This window comes from Camelus dromedarius, chromosome 20, assembly GCF_036321535.1.
Source record: "Camelus dromedarius isolate mCamDro1 chromosome 20, mCamDro1.pat, whole genome shotgun sequence".
In the NCBI taxonomy this organism is placed as follows: domain Eukaryota; kingdom Metazoa; phylum Chordata; class Mammalia; order Artiodactyla; family Camelidae; genus Camelus; species Camelus dromedarius.
The window spans coordinates 16,597,256-16,616,410 of NC_087455.1; the positions used below are offsets into that span (position 1 = coordinate 16,597,256).

Consider the following 19,155-nt stretch of genomic DNA (forward strand, 5'->3'; position numbering starts at 1 on the left):
ATCCCTTACTCCTGGGACTCACCATGTACGTGAGCCCCCTGGAAGAACCAAGCTAAGTATGACTTCAGCTCTATGGCCTCTTATGAAAGCACTAGAGCCCAGCCATTCTCCAGAAGAAAATTTCCTGTCACCAGCACTGAATAATTCATTAATAATGAAGAAATTGGCTGAAATATCATTCTAAAATGTCAAGTTCAGAAATAAGAAACATTTGTGCTCGCTTCGGCAGCACATATACTAAAATTGGAACGATACAGAGAAGATTAGCATGGCCCCCGCACAAGGATGACATGCAAATTCATGAAGCGTTCCATACTTTTAATGAATATATATATGTTCATGTATAATTGAAAAATTGTGCTCTACACTGGAATTTGACACAACATTGTAAAATGATTATAAATCAATAAAAAATGTTAAAAAAAAGAAATAAGAAACATTTTTATGGCATTTATTTATCCAACATCTAACTATTAAGCACTTCATCTGTGTAAGGCACTATTCTGGGTTCTGGGTTCTGCTGCAAGTGTGGTGAATAAGTTAGACACAGTCCCCCGCTTCAGACAACTCACGAAGTAAAATAATTAGACAGTGGACAAGATAATACGTTACCAAAAACAATACAGATTTCACTCCTAATATGTCTAAAGACTGTATGGGTCCTATCTGGTTTGGGATGGGTCATTCTCAAAATCAATAATGATATAAATCATCTTTGTGCTGAGGTGATTGGAGTTTTTTTGTCCCTTCAGATTTACTCTTCACCCATTTCAACCCTCCTGTTTGTCTTGTGAAGTTGACCAACATGGACCCCATAGAACTGAATGAGTTTTGGCTTCTGCTTGGCTAAGCCGACTGGAGGCCCCCACGACCACACTGCAGGGGAGAGGACCCGCATGGGGCCTGGGCCCTCAATGCGAGGCTACAGCTTCTCTCAAAGTGAACTGATTTTAGTGACTCCCTTTGAGGTCCAATATCTGCTCTCCTCTCTGTCAGTTATGACTCAGGAGTGGTAGCAACTCAGCCACTCTTTATCATCTGAAAGTTATTGCGTGATTCCTTGGGTTTCCCCTCTACGTGCTTGCATCATTGTAAATAGTCCCTTTGTAAATGACTCATCCTTAAATTATCCCAATTTGAGCGTTTTCTGATCCTTGTTGGGACCTTGACTAATACCTTTGCTACACCCATTAATATCCTTTACTTATTCTGCTAACATTGATTGACACTACACCCTCAACCACGTGACGAGGAGGACACACAGATAGACGCTATATAATATCTGCCTAAAATAAGCACCCTTACATACTCTTAGTAGGAACTTAATAAAATGTCAAAATTTTGAATGCTCTTACCCTTTGACCCAGAAACACCGTGCAAAGAATTTACTGTGTTTATTGTAGCATTATTTGTAATAACAAAGTACAGAAATCACTGGGTAGATACATTATAGGAAACATCCAAACAACAGAGATGTGCAGATGTTAAGAAGAACACAATAGCTCTGTATGTAATAATATTTGAAAAGTTTCCAAGATGCATTAAGTGAGAAATCGAAATACTCAATAGTATTTTATATACCTTTTTGGGCAAAATATACAACATGGTGAGTCTACTATATGAGTGGGTCTACATGTAAAATTTGTTTGTTTTTTTTTTTCTGGACATACAGAAAAAGAAATTTTGAGAGGGATACAAAGAGAGGCTAGGGAAGAGAGATTGTTACTTCACATTCTTCTAGTTTTCAATGTCTGTTTAATTTTTTAAAAAATGGGCTTGAATTAATTTTTTAAATAGGATAAAAATAGAAATAGAGATGTAATTTCAACCCCCTACTTTGCTTAGCCTAATAGAGGAGTTCCGAAATCGAAGTAATTCAGAGGAACTAGAATAACTCCCTTAAACAAATTTACAAGAAACATCAGTACATTAAACAATATCACTTGTGAAACCTGAAATGGGAGCATTTTACTTCACTTACTTCACATGAAAATCTATTGAAACCGACTTCAAAGGCTGAACCACATGTCCTTGACAGCCACCAGGGGCCTGTTAACATAACCTCTGCCTGTTCCCTCTCTTATTATTTTTGCAATACAATTATAACTGAAAGTCTCCAAACCTTGTAATTGTCAACTAACTTTTGGAAAATGTGAATGGTTGACCAAGGATTTAATGGGAAGGCCCCTCCTACCCTCTCTGAACTTTGTGGTGGTCTTCGGGTACAGAATGACCTAGCTCCAGCAGTTCTCAAAGACGAGCCAAAGAAGAAAATGATTGTCTTTTCGGAAAGGATTTCTCTGTGGACAGCAAAAGATCTAGAGAAGGAATCTGTATAATATTATTTCCTTTTCCCAGAATTTATTGGCATCTGTCCAAGATTTTTCACTGAAAATTTACTTTCTCCTATATATAGATAGTTTTGATATCTGAGCCCAGCTGGGTCAGCCATTTTTGTGCAAAGTACATTAATATTCTGTCCATGCTTCAGGCACTCTTATTAATCCAGCACAGTTTCGTATCTCTTCTTTCTGTTTCTGCTTCCCACAAATAATCACCACCAACCATAGACAGCAGATATTCCCGAAAGTACAAAATAATAGCTAATGCACATATGAAGCCATTCTGGGCTTAAATTTCCTTCTAGAAGAATTCAGATCATAAGCATTGTAAATTCTCATAAAACTTCCATGCACACAAGCATATTGCATTAGTTATTTTCCATTCTGTTTGTTTATTTTTAAGCAAACAGATGACACAGCATCTATTGTGATTATTACTCATGTGTCTGTGTGGATGGTCTTGCCCAGCAATGTTATGCTGTTAATATTACTTAGCATTACTTCTGTTAGCTCAAAACACTATTCTTTGCTATTTTTGAACAGTGTGATTAGTTACTGTCTATTGAACTTCAGGCAGTTGCTGGACTACGCACATTACATGTATTGTTGCATTTCAACTTCATGATAGCCTGTGAAATAAAGATTTCAATTTCTATTTTACAGATGAGAAGGGGAGGTTCAGGAACATTATCTGGGGTCACACAACTAATAAATGGTGGAGCCAGTGTTTGTCTTCAATGTACATGTCTTTCAAGTCCCAAGAGTAGGACGAACATCACAGAGCTTTAAATGATCAAAGTGGCCACTATTTTATCTCTAAATAAAGTGAATAACCAAAAAGCCCCAATAACTTTCCTGCAGCCAAAATGAACCAGTGTAAAAAACCGAAGTTAGAAACAGCTGATATTTTCAACCCCCCATACTTTTCTGTCCCCAACTGAAGCTTGAAAAGACCCTTCTGTGGGTTTTCCTGGAAATATTCATATTCTCCAAATCTCTAGTTAGAAGGGCTTTTATTCTACCATATTTGGGCAGCATAACTACAAAGTGAAAGAGAGATGACAAAACTCAAGAGAACACATCACAAAAAGTCCCTTTCTGAATTATTTTAAAACACAGACAATGGCCTAGAAAACCTGTTTTTGAAAGAAAAAGGTTTTCCTTTTCCAGAGACACTGTTCTCACTCCCTTTCCTAGAAAGAAAAGGGCAACAATCCAAAGAATTTCTTAGGCAAAGTACGAAATCATAGCCACGAGAATCTTGGAGAGGGCCTTTAATAAAGGTATGAATTAAACCAACGGCCACACGGATTGGGCAACGGTATGCCTTCCTGTCGGCGATGTGCCCGTCCTCTTAGCAGAGTGTATGGCTCAGTCACCATATTCCTTTGAGCTCAGAGTCATTATCAGAATGAATAATCCATCATCCAGTCAAAACCATAGACTGCCAAAGCTTCAAAGGGCTACAGAGGTCTTTAATTTCAGCTTCCCCAATTTCTCCCTGCCCTAGCACCCATCCCTCAACTCACATTTCACAGGTGAAGTGTAACATGACTCTTGCCTCGCCAATAAATAGCTAAATTAGTCCTCTAAACCAAATGTCCAAATTTCCAACTCTCTGTTCATTCCACGACACGGGAGGACTTCACTACGAATTGTTAACAGTGGGTGATCAAATGTCTCTAAATCTCAAATTTCCAAATCTGTAGAATAAGAAGCATAATGGTACTTGCCTTATAGGTTTGCTGTGAGGCTTAACAGACAAAACAATGACTATGAAGAGGTGATACACAGTGAGTGCCAAGTTGGTATGTTACTATTATTATCATCATCATTATTAATGCAATGCTTTTTGAATCAAAATTTTATTCTCTAAGATTTTATCTTTGCTCAATTTGTAAGCGGAATTGTTCAAGTAAAACATAACAGGTGTATAATACATAATTCTTCCTCCTATTTTCCCTTCTTCTGGGTTAACTTCCACATAATGAGGAGAAAGAATTCTGGATAACCAGGAGAAGTGCAGTATGACACAGGGGAATGGGAAGGCACTATTAGATGGTCTTGCCCTTCATCCAATTTACCATCTCCTTCACCTGCATGCCCCACGCCAGGCATCAGTATCACTGTTCACGGATTGATTGGCTTTTGTGAGAACTATTGTGATCTTCATTACTACTTTTCTACTTTTTCATCCAACACTCCAAGCTGATCAGTGACTTAGTCCTATACGTTCCATCACTGTAACCTGTGTATAATCTGTCCCTTCTCTCCATTTTCACCATAATGACATAAATGTTGACCCTCATCATTTATAACTTTAACTTAGGCAAGATTCTCCTATAGCTTCCCCCACCCCATTTGCCACACTGCAGCCAGAGGTATCTTTCTAAAACAAAAAATGAAATTGTGTTTTTGTTTTGTCGAAAATCACTCAGGGGCCCCAACCACCCACAGAAAAAAGCTTGCACTCCTCTCCAGGACATACAAGACAAAAAGCCTTCCTCAGCCTCAGCGCCCACTAATATCCACCTCAACTTGTACGTCGAGAACATACCGAAATACTTGCAGTTGCTCAGACACGCCAAGATTCCTAGCCTTAACTCTCCCTAACGAAAATGCTCTTCCCATGACCCTATCTTGTCTGATGATTAACTTCTATTTGTCCTTCAGAGCTCAGCTCAGGTTACACCTCCCTGAAGGCAGCTTCCTTTGTATCTAACATCACCCTATTCTCACTTCCCGGGTCTCATAACTGTGAATTTCATATGCCTCTATTATTGTACTGTTTTGGAATTTCTTACTTGTCTTTTTCCTCCACTAATTGGAACTTTCCTGGCTAGAGAGTAAGTGTTTTCTCCTTACTGGTACCCTCATGTCTACCCTAATACCTGGCAGACAGTGCATACTCAAATGATTTGTTTTAAAGAATGAGGCTTTTGCAGACTCTTGTGACTAATAATCACTTATTGCCACGTGATGTTTCATTTGGCTTACACATTCCACAGATGGAATTTCGGGGGAAGCTCCTTGGGCCCTTGGTTGCGGAGTGGGTTCTTATAACCATAAAACAGGGTGTGCACAACCACAACTCCAGAGACCTTTAATCTGGTCTGGAATATGATGCAACATTGGCACCACCCTCTGTCTGTCCTTCCAAAGAATACACTGGACCTTTAAATATGGTCTCCAGCTGGGGCGATTAGAGCCCAACATGATGCGATGCTTTCTCACAACTTCCATGCCTCCATCCCAGAGTCATCAGTGGAATTTTGAGATCTTCATGTACAACACAGGATGAATAATTACAAACACTTATTCACATAATAACTCAGAATTGTGAGGGACAGGGCAGTCATATGAAATACGGCTAGTTCCACAGGCATGTCTTTACATGTTCAGAAATGAATGGCAATTTATTGATGGATAGGACTGCATTTTCTCAAAAATTTTCAATACAACAATCTAGTAATAAGTACTGTTTATGTGCCAAGACTTATCCTAAGCTTATTACACATATTGACTCATTTGATTCTCCCAACAAACCTGGTGAGGTGACTACAATGATTCCCTCCACTTAGTGACGGAAATGGAGGCACAGAGAATTTGTCTTTGTTCACCTTTTAATTGCTTGAAACTAGTATGGTTAACATTCAAATAACTTTTGAATGAATGAAAAGAATGAGTAAATACCACACTGCCATTAACTAGCCATTGTGATTTTCATTCCTGCCGGCAGGGGAAAATAACATTTATCTACTTGAGATGACATGACCACCTATGAGTTAACCTTTGAAACGTCTTGCACTTTCTCAAAAAGAAGTTTATGAAGCTTTCTCATTTTAAAATAGAGATAACTCCTTACATTTCTGTGTCACACACTCGACATTTCACTTTTTCCAAAAGTCTGTCCTTTACACTACTGAGCAATTTCAATATGATATATGATACGTATCAACCCTTTCCTTGGCCATGTATCCTGCAATTATTCATTTAATACACCAGACACTCTCCTCAATGTCAAGGAAACTAAGATGTGTAAGACAAGGCTCCTTCTCTTGAGGAGCTTGTACTAAGTGGAGATATCCAGGTAAACATAACAGTACTCTGATCTAATGAATAATGAGTACATGCTTTGTGCATTTTGTACACCTTTCCTCATTTAATTTTGACAGGGAACTTCCAAGGTGAGAAAATCAAGGGTGCAATTGGTCCAAGGTCACTCCACTAATAAGGGCTGAGTTAGAATCTAAACCTAGGGCTGTCCAATCTCAGGGCTCAGTATACCAAATTATTATACGATATGTTACGTACTTTAGTCCAGGCTATATAGAGGAGGCAGGATAACAAAGAGAAAAGAGAAAGTAATGTTTCCATGGACAGAGAAAGGAAGGTCTTGTGTATTTCTGTGCTCATGTATATGAGCTGGAGGAAGCTTCACAGAAGAGAAGATATTCCAGCTGTGGAGAGAAGTTAAATTCACAAAACAATTGGTTTTGGTCCTAGAGTAATGCAAGAGATTGATAAGATGAGCTAAAAGTACTTAGCACAACACTGTAAATCAACTATACTTCAGTTTAAAAAAAGAGTAATTAGGTGTTGCTGGAAAACTAGTTCCATGTAAGGGAGAGGCAAGAGATGACATGGCTGTCCTTCTGCTAAGAAACTTAGACTTCGTCTTACTGGGATGTTAAGCAGGAAAATGATAGTTAGATCTGATGTATAAAAGATCATTAGCTATCTATAAAGGATTATTTGGGAGGGAGAAAGATTGGAAGCAAAGACATCGTCTAGGCAACAGCAAATAAGGATCAGAACAAAAGAAGTAACATTGCTGGGGGCTAGAGAAGAGGTCACTAGTAAAAAAAAAATTAAAAGAATCAATAGAATTTATGGATTGAATGAGTGCGTGCTTATAATTTGGCAATCTATTCAATTTAGCCCTGTCGCACACGCTTTATTTCTGTAGCTGTCTTGAGTGGCTATGGAATTAACACAGTAACTGATCTAACCCTGCACTTACTACGTGCCGGGTATCATTTTAAGCCAACACAAGAAACCCATCTGGTATGTACTATCATTATTCCCACTTTATAGCCGCAGAAAGTGAGGTACAGAAAATTTAAGTAATTTCTCCAAGGATATAGTGCTATGGTAATACAAACTGGGAAGCTCTGCCCAGACTCCCTTTAGGACCAGGACATACTCCCCTAATGGCTGACAGTGCTGCTACCTGACAGCCCTCAGCTCTCAGCCCCATTAAGAGAAGAGAGCAACCAACGTTTGGCGGGGCAGCCTGCAACCAGCGATTGGCGGATGCAGGGTTACAAAGCCTCTCCCCAGCTTCACATAACTGCGAAAGCCCAACCCAGCTTCAGACATCCCCAGGAGTTTGGCTTTGATGAGAGTGCACGCGGCTCTGCTTCCCTTTTTGCCCACTCCTGCCTCCTTCCCTACCTCCCACAGTGTTGATCTCAAGAGCACTCCTTTGTAAACATCCTCCAAACTTATCTTCGTCTCAGTCTGCTCTCTGAGGACTCCCTTCTGAACAGTCACCAAATACCAGGGCTAGCATTTGAACTCCGGTAGAGTGGATGTAATACCCACGGTTTTAAACACTTTTCCACAAAGACCCCCAGGCGATGCCCAGTATCACAAAAATGGCTCATAAATGAACACATCATGACTTCTATTTCTTGTATGAGTTCATGATGCGGAACAGTCATTTAATAAAATTGTATTGAAATGAAAAGAATTGAGAAGATATTGAACCAGGTACGGTCAAAATCAAGGGAAGAGGACGTCTCGAGAAATAGGAACTAGTCAGCCTCATCAAGCATTGAAGGAAGATTAAATGGGGTAAGGACAATGAGGGCCCAGTGGCTGCGGCACCAGGAAGGTTGAGCAATCTGAGTGACTTCCGTTTATGCGACACAATGCAGACATAAACTATACGACTGGGTTACAGGAAGAATGGGAGGTGAGAACGTAAGGGTGGGAGTGGTTGTAAACCGGCTGTCAAGGAGCTTGGCTTTCAAGGGAGCCAGGTTGGAGTCTTGGTGTTCCCTAACATTGCCCATCTGTCAAGGGTGAGTTGGGTCCATGTCTACTGCATACGCACAAGGAGCCCGGAGTAACACGGTTTATAATAAATCGTAAGCAAACATCTGCGCTTCTGTGAACACTCATTTGCATCACATCTTCTCCTTTCTCAAGGACTGGAGGTTCCCCAAAGCGAATTCTCAAATCCCACACTGTGATGTGGTCAAGCCGCGTGCTTAGTCACTTTGTGCCTGGTGTCCACACTGTCGATTTTTTGGAAGCCAAAGTTTCCCCTCACATCTTGCCCTGCCATTACCCTCCAAAGAACACCAGGAACTGTTTCAGGTAAGAAGTTCCTGACCTAAGGCCACAGGGGTGGGTGGCCCAGCAGAATTAACCACAGAAAGTGTTTCCCACGAACCCGCAGAGCACAGAACCCGTGTTTGAAATGCTGGTGTTTGTGCTTGTTTATTCTCAGCAGCGTGCAGTCCCAAGCATTATGTAACAGGGGCAACAGCAGCTAAAACTTTACAAAATAATCTCTGTGGTAAATTTGAAAGCAAATGTTGAAGGCCGGAACAGTTCAGATTTTCCACTCAGTGGACTGAACTGCCAGATACTTCAGTATCACTTTCTCTCCATTTAGCTTTGGAAAGCAAAGATCAAGCGTGTGACCTTGCGGTCAGTTTCAGCATTCTGGAAGGAAGAGACTCTGTAGCTTTGATCTGGAGACGGAGCTCTGAAAAATGGTACTATGTAGACATGAACATGTGTTACTGCAATTGTATGAACAGCTTATAGAAATTGGGATCTTTTTGTTAATTATGATGATCCGTGTAAATTCCCAGCTCACTGCAACTCACTATATCTGGGTTGAGAGATTACACGTCAACGGTCTTGCCCAGATCTCTCACGGCTTAAAGAAGAGGATTGTGAGAACTCTTAATTGATAAATTATAAATCCTCCCTCAGTTTCCCTTTTGAACCATTTTAGCAGGTATAACTTTTAATTTACAAAAATTGGAAGCAAGAAATTTCCTATTTTTCTCTTTCAGTAAATCAGACAGCCTGTTTTGACCCTCCGTCTTTCTGAAAAAAAGCTAGAAAGTGTAACCAGGCTTCAGTACGACACCTCCTCCTCAGTGTGACACAGGAAGGGCAGAGGTCTCCTGCCATCTAGAACATTCAGTGAAGGACACTCTGCCCACTACTCTTAAAAGCAGGTGGCGGCACATCATTAGAGATGTGTCCGTGTGCACATCTGTGTATGTGTGTGTGTGTCCATGTGGCCATTCCCATTTGAGGTCACACACATAATCTAGGCCCTATAAGGGGTCCCACTATTAAGGAAAACTAGTAAAATGTCATCAGCCCCAATCTCCAGGAAGCCCTAAAAATAATTTTAAAATATTTTTTTTCTTAATTTGTTCCATTTCCACCTTTCCCAATTCTCGAAGCCTTTCTTCATAAAAGGTCCCAAAGAACATTCTAGGAATAAGTGAGAAACAACTGCTAGGAACCCATCAATGTGGTCTTTTGTCAAAAGCTAACACTACCAAATCTGCCCAACCAGAAGCATGGAAACACAAAGTTTAAAAGACTTTCTTGAAGAAAGAAAAATACCATATGCTATCACTCATATGTGGAATCTAAAAAAAGAAACAGGAAGACACTAATGAAATCATCTACAAAACAGAAATGGACTTGCAGACATAGTAAACAATCTAATGGTTACCGGGGGAAGCAGGGTGGGAAGGGATAAATTTGGGAGTTCGAGATTTGTAAATATTAACTACTGCATATAAAAATAGACTTAAAAAATCTTGTATATAGCACAGGGAACTATATTCCATATCTTGCAGTAAGCTTTAGTGAAAAAGAATATGAAAATGAATATATGTATGTGTACGTATGCCTGGGACATTATGCTGTACACCAGAAATTGACACATTGTAACTGACTATACTTTAATTTAAAAAAAACCAAAACACTTGAAATGGAAGCCTGAAAAACTTCACAGTGTTATCTCACAACAAGGCTACTTTAATATCTATGTTATGCTATATATTTTTCACCTCCCAGTCCTTATCACATTGGCATGTGAACACGTTTCTGACAATGAGACTTCCCAGAAGGACTGTGCGTCCATGTGAGGTTTTGACCTGCAGTGTCTAGCTCTGGACAAAAGCAGCTGGATTCCAGGACTGTCACAGCCTCTTCTGAAACAAAAGCAGCAACCTAAATCCTTCTTCTGCCTATTAAAAAGCTGCTCCTCTGACTTCAAATGAGTGTATATAATTGCAGCTTTCACCAAATGTATTGACATAAAATAAATTGACTGAAAGATGGAACAGGATGCTGCTTTTGCTGCAGGATTTAATGATTGAGATATACATTCTAACAGAAACAGCATCATTGTTCTGTTTCACTAAATGTTATCCACTCTTTCAACAGAATTAATATTTAAATCCAGGATATCTTCCAATTTTCAGAGACATCACAAAGGGAGAACTTAGCTGAACAGTTAATGTGTTTAGAAACTGGGGTTTAAAACCAGTCTCTGGAACATGTATAACTCAGTTTTAGTTCTATACGTTAAATTCTATTATACCATTTCTCCATCTATAACTCACTCGCTTTCCTCTCCCATTTAAAAAGTACTCTATGCCAGGCTCTCTGCTTCTCTCTGAAGTTTCCCTTGAAAACACCAGCTTCAAAACTAGCTGGTTAGGAAGACCATCCATTTATTCATTCTACAAATGGGATACATAAAGGAAACAAAGAGACGTAAACCCTTGCATTCTTGGAATTTATACTGGGGGAAATGGATGGCAGACAGCCAATAAAAAATAAACATAATAAGTAAGTTAAATACGTGGCAGACTACATGGCAATAAGTGCTACAGAAAAAGTACAGCAGGATCAGCAGTGCTGGGAAGCAGGAAGTGGGTGGGCAGCTTGTGGTTGTAAACAGGGCACTCGGGTGGGCTTTGCTGAGACAGCAGTATGTAGGCAAAGGCTGGAAGCAGGTGCAAGTACAACCAGGTGGGCGTCTGGGGGAAGAGCATGGATGGCTGCAGCTGCCTCCGGTACAACTCGAAACAGGTGGCCAGTGCAAAGGTCCTCAAGCAGGAGGGGACTGTATAATGGGAGGAAAATCAAGGAATCCAGAGCGAGCAAGGGAAGGCTAATAGGGGACAATGTCAGAAAAGGTGGAAGTGGGGTAAGGAGGGTCTCCTGGCATTTTCAGGATTTCGGCATTTACTCTGAGGGAGACCTAAGCCATTGGGGGGGTTTTAACAGAAGAATGTCACAACCCTTCTTATGTTTTAAGATTACTCTGATTGCTGAGTTGAGAATAGATCGGGGAGGACTAGTTTAGAGGCTACTGCAACGATCCAGGTAATGGGTGACTGTAGTTTATACGAGGGTAGAAGAAGAGGAGGTGGTAAGAAGTTCTCACTTGATCACTTTCTATAGGTCTACTTTGACTGAAGAGCCAACAGGATTTCCTGAGAGACTGCATGTGGGGTATGAAAAAAACGGCTGTTCTTTCCCAATGTCATTACACCGCATGCATGATGAGTTCTGCATTTTCCCCACCTTGAGCAGTTTCTTCCACTGGGTGCTGAACCTGTTTTTCTGTAATGCTGTATCCTTGCTGTTTCATCCAGCACAGACTTAAAAGGGAAATTAAAGGTTTAAGGGGCACAATGGTTTGACTATGGGAGGGGCCCACCTCCCTGAAAGGGGGTGATCATTGTTTGTTTGTTTTCCATTTGCTCTTTTTGAAAAAAAAATAAAAGCCCATGCTTAAACTGTCACAGAACAAACAGAGCCTCTACTTGGTTCACAATTGATGCAGCTGATCTAATTTACTTTTGACAATTCCATCACAGTTCTGACAACGACAGCTTTTATTTTTCTCCAAATTTCAAGATACTATATTTGGAGGTTGCTGGCAGAGACACAAGAGGAATCTTGGCATATGAACAACATAATTGCCAGAGGGAGCAGTACCAACCATGAGCTGGTCTTGCCAATTTTTGTCCCCAATCCAGCTTGCTGGGTAAGAATGATCTTACCTACCGAGTGTATGATTGCTTCTCAGTTGACTGAGCTGTTATACATACATCAGCGTATGTGATCCTCATGGAAAGCCTGTGGATTATGTGTTGTTGGCTGCGTGTATTGTCTCAGGGAAGGGTACTGATTTCCCCAGGTCATGTCACTGGTAAATGACAGGGCCGGGCTCAAAATTGGGTTTCAGAAATTAATTCTAGTCATATTTCTGCTATGTTGCAGTCAATGGATCTGGAAAGAGAAAGCAGACCATAAGAGAACACTGTTATTTCACAGTCTTGTTAAGGATGAGTTTCCAAGAACATAAGGTGGTGGTGTTCAACCAGTTTCTAGGAGCGCTAAGGCCTTGACCTTAGAGAAGAAGACTCAGCCAGGTTGAAACCCTGCTTATTCCACTTCCCTCCAGAGGAAAGCCTTCAGCCTCCACTGGCTCTAGCAGGAGTTAATTCCTCCCAGCAGCTATGCTTTGATTGTAGAGGACATTCATTCCCTGCCCCTAAATGGCTTTAGAGAGCCCTTATCTTAAATATGATTGCTGCTGTAGTTCATCTGCAAGGACTAAAGTTCTATGACGAATGAGAGGGCCTGTTTACGAAGTCGGCAGTGCTAACGAAGCTCCTTGAGAACTGTTAAGTCCTGTTAGTATAAATCTGGAAATAATTTGATACATGTCTCCTTTACAGGAACAAGAATAAAAAGTCACCATCTGCCTTCCCCCAAAATAATATTAATGGACTCAACACCATGGATTTCAATTGAGGCAGCTTCTAAAATTAGGGGAATAGAAGGCACAAAATTCCTTCCATCTGATTTTCCAATTAACATCGAAAGTTTGCTCCTAAAATTTTTGCTTACTGGCTCAGAAATGAAGTACGGCAGTGGATGATAACGGACGTGATTTGCTGTATTCCATATATCATCCACAATGTCAAGGTGACTGACAATGAGCAACTCTTAGCTGTTTAAACACTCTTCAACTGAGGTAGCATCATTAGAAAAGGTAAAGATTGCACAGCATGAAATTCTTGCACATTTTTAATGATTCTAGCTTAAAACAAATATACAAAAAGTCTATTTCTAGGTGAATTTGATCCAAAACATAATAAAGAGAGGATATTTTCTTAAGGAGGACTCAGCGCTTTTTAAAAAAATAAAATTCAATTAAGTGTAATTTTTGAACTGATTCAAGGTTGCTAGCATTTTAACCTTCAGGCCATTTTAAGATGCTTATAATGAAAAAGTGAAAAGAATCTTCATTATTACACTAATATTTGTGTCCTTGGCAACACTGGTAAACACAGAAATCATTTACTAACTTAGCTACTTTTTGTATTGTCTATTGAATACACAGCTTCGGGGTACTAGGTCCATCTGTAACTCGAGAGATACTATTCAGCTTAACTCTTAATCACAACCTTGGCATTAAACACCTAGAATTTAGCAACTTGTAATAGGTATCCGTGTGCATCTCTTAGGTAAACACAGTTACAAAACAAACCTGGAAGCCATTACTCTAATTTCTGGAAAAGTTAAAAACTTATACAATGTTTGTTTGTACAGGGAATTTTTTATTGATATATTCTAAGCACTGAAAACAGTACCTGGTAAACAGTTGGGTTCTCAATAAATATTTACTGAGTGTTGGTTAAATGAATAGATGTTCTATTTCTCTCACCAATATTTGAATCATTTTAGCAAATGTGAGTGCTTACCATATGCTAAGTAATATGCTAGGTCCTAGGAAAGATAGAATGAAGTAGAGGAACCAGAGATGAGCTCACAAACTTAAGTAGCTAGTGACCTAGTAGGGCAGGACAAAAGGAGGAGATAAAGAAGAAAGCCAGGTTCTGAATGTGTGATCATAGAAAAGAAAGCTACAGCCTGTCAGGGGAGGTCACACAAAACTTCAAAGAGGATAGGAAACTTGATCTCAAGTTTGTGAGAGAGACGCATTGAGGAATGAATGAAACCTCACGGAATCAATGATGAATCAGTTCCCTTTTTCCTTCCTTCCTTCCTCCCTTCCTTTCCTTCCCTTTTTTTTTCTTTCAAAAGTCAATTCTTATCACTCTTTAAGAAGTCAGACAGCATCTTACTGAAATTTTAATTGGGGTGCTTAGTTTTGTTAATTATTTGTTTCTTGGGTTAGGACTTCAAATGCCCACTGTGTATTAAATGCCAAGCCCTGTCTGTGCCCCATGTCGGGCACTCATCGATGTAGGAGCAGCACCACTCCTGGCTAGAGGGTCCTGCCCACCCCCTGGCCCCCCCACCCCCCTGCTGTGTGTCATCGGAGCACATCTTCCAGGTGGGAAGACCTCCCCTCCTGCAGGAAAATACTTTGAAGCTGAGACCTGATGAGTGAGAGTAGAGATAAACAGGGAAAAAAAAACAGGAGTGGGTGGCGAGGAGGAAAAGACCTTCCAGGAAGAGGAGGGAGCAAGTGTGAAGTCACCCATTCCCATAGGATCCGAAGACCAGTTTCTTGGGAGTCCTGAAAATGAACGGCTTCAGGAGCAAATGGAAAGCAGGTTTTCCTGTCACTCCTCCCCCACTTGGCCATCTCCGCCGCGCTGCACTGACAGGCCGCGGGGAACACGCTTTCACTTTTCCGGTATTCTCCTCCCACTGACCCGGAAGTTGCAAGCCACAGGTTTCTTGGAACTGCGAATATTGTTTGAACTCCAGCTAAAACTGGAGATGTGTTTTGAGTCACATTATGCAAGCATATTTATACCATCTGTTTATGACACTGACAGGTGGACACTATGATTCATTACACATAGAGCCTACTAAACATAGACGCTTGGAAAATCCTGAGCTCTGGAGAGTCGTGGATGAGCCAGTGTGCAGAAGGACAAGGTAGAATTTTTTATAGCTTGTCAAATAAAATCCTTACCTTGATGAAAATGTTTGGAGAATATTTCATAAAACAGATTAGGCAGATGAGGATCAAGATGAGGATGGAGGAAACAGTGACAAAATACATACTACTGTGAGCAATTATGGAAGATTTTTCTTTTCCATGGTGTGTGTGTATGTGCCATGTGCACATGTATTAATCAGAAAACATTTGGTAACTATGGGGTCAGAAACAAATCATTATCTGTGTCAAAAGAAAGCCAATTACTTCTTTTTCTTCAGTAATGTTCCTACCTGATTTGGACTTGATAGCTTTTTTTTTTTTTTCTTTTTTAAAAATAATCTACTTCTTAAACTTATTATTTTTTTTTTAATTTTTTTAATGGAGGTACTGGGGATTGAACCCAGGACCTCGTGCATGCTAGGCATATGTTCCACCACTGAGCTATACCTACCTCTCTGGACTTCATAGCTTGTACTCCTTATCTTTATAAGCAGGTAATTCTTTATTTTCTTTTAAGTCATATTAGTATCCTTTGATCACAATACACACAGACCTAAATTTCAAGGCACAAAATATACCAGTCTTTTTGTTTTCAGAAACTATTTCCCTGTCCATAAATTAAGAATACTACCACCACAAACCAAGGCTGGTATCTCTCCAGCCATTCTCTGTTTCAGCTAAATGTGCAAACTTTTAACAGCTTCATAAATAACAATAACTTTTAAAGTAATTTCAATAAGCAAGTATCTCAAAGTCAAGCTGTCTGGTGGGGACCCTTCCCCTTGGGGTAGTAGAAACATCCAAAAGAGTCAAAGAAGAAAGAACTCACTGCTGTATTCAATTAGTTGAGAAACCATCAAAGTAAATAAGGTAATACCTTCAAGAACACACAGAAAGGGAGGCAGTGAAGTAGAACAGATTAAAAGAAAAAGAAGAAGTCTGTTTTAGCTACCAAGTAACCCCAGAGGTGAAGAATAATTTCTTCTTCAGGACAATTTTAGTAAAGGTCTCCTAGCAAGATGGCTCGGTGGAAACGACTTCTTTTCATCTCTGAGGAAAACTGATGAAGTTTGCAGGAAACACAGGCAGTTGAATTCCAAACAAAGTACGGTAGGTCAGTGGGAGCAAAAGATTTAGAAATTTAGAAATTTAGAAATCTTTTGTCCTCTCCTAAAATACTAATGGCTTTGAAAAGTCCCAGTGGTTTTGAGGTAAGTCATTTACATTTTAAGAATAAGAGACACTCCAGAGGAAAATCTCCTTAACTCTGTGTCAACTCAAGAGGGTGTTCATGGAATTCTCAGCCTTCTCAAACATAGAGCTAATGACGCTCAACTTACAAAATTATTTTTTAGCCATAAATTGTGCAGTAACTATTCGTTAAGTCCTACTATATGCCAGGATTTGTGTCAGGCTGAAGAAATACCCAGATACATGAGGTCTCTGATTTCAAGAGTGAGAATGAGAAAAATATCATTAGGTATTACACAGTTATTAATCTAAAATATTATATATTAATATAAAATTATAGGAGTATGACTATAGTATTGCAGGATCACCATAGAGACAACTCTATCTGGAAGAAGCAATAGAGAAAATTCCAAAACATAAATTTCAAGAGTTTCAATGAATATGCTGTAGGTGTTCCCCGAATCACTGCACATGCACCTGTGACAGACATGACTAATCCATCACTGCACTCATTCCCACAGAGCTGAGTTTCACCCTCAGAATCCTTCTCAACACGGCTGATCACCACCAATAAGTAAAAGCAGGTATGGACCCTACTTGCTAATCTGTCTCTTTACAAATGCAGGGAATTGTTTTAGTACAGTTTTGAGAGCAATTACCCACCCAATTTGTTCATTGTCAAAGGGTATCAGTTGGATAAATTATTTAAAGGTGAGGGGACCAAATATCAGATGATCCACATTCATGCCCTCGCTTTGTGACTCTGGCTAAAACTTAACATCAAAATTTCTTTCCTTGTCAGAAATGGGGAAATATTCTGTAAGTGTTAAACGTTAAATGTAAAAGTATTCACTATAACAGTACTTTGAAAACTGAAGTGTTAAGCCAACACAAGATCCAGGCTATCATGATAATGTTCTTCATGTTACTCATGGTATTGGTTCTGACTAATTTTTTCACAGTATTCTGGGAATTCTCCCATGGCATTACCCCTCCTTCCCACCTTGCAAAATCTAGGATAAGTATGTTCAAATGAAAATCAAAGGTATCCTTAAAGGGGAAAAGAAGTTTTAAAATGTGAAGGAGGGCAGAGATGGGAGAGTTCCTGTGTAGTAATGCAGCAGTTTAGGAGCAAAGGTTTGGAAGCCAGATTACGTGGGTGTGAATCTTGCATTGGCCACTAGCTGTGTGACCTTGGGCAAGTTATTTACTTGTTGTGGTTTCCATTTCTTCATCTGTAAAATGAGGTTAACAGAACCTGATTTATAATGATATTGTGAGGCTCGAAGGAAATAATGTGTGTAGAGCTCGTAACGGTGCCCTTAAAAAAGCTAGCACACAATAAATATGAGATGTGCTTTTATTCACTAAATAGAAATGTGTTGAGTGTCTGCTAAATGCCAAATCCTCAGCAGTGCGAAGCTGCCTCCTTCAACTCTCAGCAAAGCCCAGATTTGTTCAGTTTAAGATGAATGTTGCAATAGGATGACCCGAAGGATAGGCTCTGTTTCGTACCAAGAGAATTTTCTAGCTGTAAGGAAAAGGGCAAGACTGTTTACAAAATCAGTGATCTTAAAGAGAAAATGAACTATAAAAAAGAAGTCATCTTTTTCTTTCCTTCCTTCCTTCCTATAATATTTATCGACAGTTTATTAAGCATTAGATTCTATGCTAGAAATCTCAAAATTTTGTATGATGGTGAATCCCTCAGAAATACTGGTAGCTTTGATATTGCCCATAAATCCAGTGATTCTTTAGAAGGCAGCTTAAATGATCCTGCAAAAGTACTAAATTGAGTCATTGCAACAAAGCATTAAATGTTAGCTTCCCAGATTCTGGGGTCTCCAAATTTGTTCTAATATTCTTTATCAGAAAAAAAACTTTTGAGGATTCACCTCCAATATAAGCACGATATTAATTTATAAATTATATAGAGGAGCCACTATAATAATAATAAGATACTATTTATTAAAAGACACTAACAAGGGAACATTTAAACAAGTGAGATAAAATAAATTAATGCTCTAGTATTTCTTTTGTACCTCAGTGGATTGCCCTGTGCACACTTCTGGGGTTCTCACAGCTTACGTAGAAGGCATCTCTTTTATGAGATTTACACAGGTAGAAGAAAAACATAAAACTACAAAATGAAGAAAAATGTTTCTTTTTTATAAGGCCATCATCTTGTGAGGTAATTGGCAACTTTTACCCTCTGCCATGCTAAGGAAGACTTTACTAGAGGTAAAATACACAACAAGAATTTCTCCAGAAATGCAACACATTTTCTTGAGATGCATTGCCTTTTAATTAATAGTTGCTAAACCCACTTATCAAACTCGGCAGCAAAGCACAGTGGTTAAGCTCAAAGTCTCTGCAGACCTACTTCCTGATTCAAATTCCAACTCTACCACTTCCTAGAAATGCATTTTTGGACATCTTACTCAGATGTTTTATGTCTCAAGTTTCTTCGTTTGTGAAAGGCGGAATGATGGTATGCTTATATCATAAGGTAACTATGAGGATTAGATAACTCCCTAGCACAAACTTTGTATCCTAGGGTTCATTTTTATTATTAACTTTAATAAAGACAGCATTAAAAAGCTAAGCTTTCTTTGCTTCATTTTTGAGTAA

General features: G+C 39.4%; 1 protein-coding gene and 1 non-coding gene across 9 annotated transcripts in view; one reads left to right on the forward strand and one right to left on the reverse strand.

Moving 5' to 3' along the window:
• COLEC10 (collectin subfamily member 10) overlaps positions 1-19,155 on the reverse strand; it is a 398,420-nt gene that overhangs the window by 64,821 nt on the left and 314,444 nt on the right. The window contains exon 1 of one of the 8 annotated variants that reach the window (XM_064476881.1): positions 12,474-12,595. The exons of the other annotated variants lie outside the window; for them this stretch is intronic. The gene's annotated coding sequence lies outside the window, so the exon portion shown is untranslated. Of the gene's footprint in view, positions 1-12,473; positions 12,596-19,155 lie in introns of those variants that run through there. 8 annotated transcript variants of the gene reach the window in all.
• On the forward strand, positions 214-320 carry LOC116149037 (U6 spliceosomal RNA). The gene has a single exon (XR_004132675.1). It is a non-coding gene; the product is annotated as a U6 spliceosomal RNA (small nuclear RNA).